We start from the raw sequence: 2,500 nt of genomic DNA on the forward strand, positions 1-2,500 counted from the left end.
CAGGCAGGTGGGCCGGAAGAGGAGGCTGCTGTGGCAGCAACTCGCTCTCTCGCGCCGTCCCAGTGCCGTCCGAGCGTTGCCGAGGGTGTCTGCTGACTTGCGCATCTTCAGACACCCGTCTCCCATAAATGACGGAGGGCACCTTTGCTACTCATTACCCTTAGACTGCTCAACTGGAGAGGGGAGAAAAAAAGGCCCTGGCCGAGGTGGTGAGTCGGCCTCCACTCTCCCTCACGGTTGAAAAAGATGTGCTCCTGGTGCACTGGCCCTGCTGAAAATCTCTCTCCATTTGGCCGAGGCAGAGAGTCGGCCTCCTCTCTCCCTTACGGTCGAAAAAGATGTGCTGCTGTCGAACTGGCCATTACATCCTCACCTGATCTAGTCCCCCATTAGATCCGCCCCCCCACCGCAGTTACCCCGTACCACATATCTAGCACGGACCTTGACCTCCAGCAGGCCCCGGGGACCCACATTACCCCCCCCCCCCCTTCCCCCTGCAGTTACCCTGTACCACATGTCTAGCATGGACCTTGACTTCCAGCAGGCCCCGTGGACCCACATTACCCCCCCCTGCAGTTACCCTGTGCCACATATCTAGCATGGACCTGGACCTCCAGCAGGCCCTGGGGACCCACATACTCCCCTGCTCTACTCCCCCACTAGCTTTCCTTTCTTGCAGTTACGCTCCAGCGCATATCCAGCATGGACCTTGACCTCCAGCAGGCCCCGTGAACCCACATTACCCCCCCCCCCCCCCCCCCCTCCTGCAGTTAACCCTGTACCACGTATCTAGCATGGACCTGGACCTCCAGCAGGCCCCGGGGACCAACATACTCCTCTGCTCTACTCCCCCACTAGCTTTCCTTCTCCCGCAGTTACCCTCCACCACAAATCCAGCATGGCCCTTGCCCTCCAGCAGGCCCCGAGGACCCACATACTCCTCCGCTCTAATCCCCCATGAGCTTTCCTTCTCCTGCAGTTACCCTCCACCGCATATCCAGCATGGCCCTTGACCTCCAGCAGGCCCCGGGGACCAACATACTCCTCTGCTCTACTCCCCCACTAGCTTTCCTTCTCCCGCAGTTACCCTCCACCACAAATCCAGCATGGCCCTTGCCCTCCAGCAGGCCCCGAGGACCCACATACTCCTCCGCTCTAATCCCCCATGAGCTTTCCTTCTCCTGCAGTTACCCTCCACCGCATATCCAGCATGGCCCTTGACCTCCAGCATGCCCTGGGGACCCACATACTCCTCTGCTCTACTCCCCCACTAGCTTTCCTTCTCCCGCAGTTACCCTCCACCACAAATCCAGCATGGCCCTTGCCCTCCAGCAGGCCCCGAGGACCCACATACTCCTCCGCTCTAATCCCCCATGAGCTTTCCTTCTCCTGCAGTTACCCTCCACCACATATCCAGCATGGCCCTTGACCTCCAGCATGCCCCGGAGACGCACATCCTCCCCTGCTCTAGTCCCCCACTAGCTTACCTTTCTTGTAGTTACGCTCCAGCGCATATCCAGCATGGACCTTGACCTCCAGCAGGCCCCGGGGACGCACATCCTCCCCTGCTCTAATCCCCCACTAGCTTTCCTTCTCCTGCAGTTACCCTCCAGCGCATATCCAGCATGGACCTTGACCTCCAGCATGCCCCGTGGACCCACACTTAAGCCCCCTCCCACTGACAAAGCAAAACACCACTGGCAAAATCCTCGTGCCCCTGGTACTCCAGAATGTAAATTCAAACATGCCCCTGGTACACTGCGCAGAAACACTTTGCCACACACACGCACGCACTGCTTGTGCCTATGGTACGACAACTTTTCTCGTGCCTATGGTACGACAACTTTTCTCGTGCCTATGGTACAACAATTTTTCTCGTGCCTATGGTACAACAACTTTTTGCCGTGCCCCTGGTACACCGCTCAGTAGCACTTTGCCACACAAGCTCTCCTCGTGCCTATGGTACGACAACTTTTCTCGTGCCTATGGTACAACAACTTTTCGCCGTGCCCCTGGTACACCGCTCAGTAGCACTTTGCCACACAAACTCTCCTAGTGCCTATGGTACGACATCTTTTCTCGTGCCTATGGTACAACAACTTTCCTCCGTGCCCCTGGTACGACAGCTTTTCTCGTGCCTATGGTACAACAACTTTTCTCGTGCCTATGGTACAACAACTTTTCGCCGTGCCCCTGGTACACCGCTCAGTAGCACTTTGCCACACAAACTCTCTTAGTGCCTATGGTACGACATCTTTTCTCGTGCCTATGGTACAACAACTTTCCTCCGTGCCCCTGGTACGACAGCTTTTCTCGTGCCTATGGTACAACAACTTTTCTCGTGCCTATGGTACAACAACTTTTCGCCGTGCCCCTGGTACACCGCTCAGTAGCACTTTGCCACACACACACTCCTCGTACCTATGGTACGACAACTTTTCTCGTGCCTATGGTACGACAACTTTTCTCGTGCCTATGGTACAACAACTTTTCGCCGTGC

This window comes from Aulonocara sp. 'chitande type north' Nkhata Bay, unplaced genomic scaffold (assembly GCF_057382095.1).
Source record: "Aulonocara sp. 'chitande type north' Nkhata Bay isolate Kocher_YH1m ecotype deep benthic unplaced genomic scaffold, A_spYH_male_GT1.1 unmapped_scaffold_33, whole genome shotgun sequence".
Lineage (NCBI taxonomy): Eukaryota > Metazoa > Chordata > Actinopteri > Cichliformes > Cichlidae > Aulonocara > Aulonocara sp. 'chitande type north' Nkhata Bay.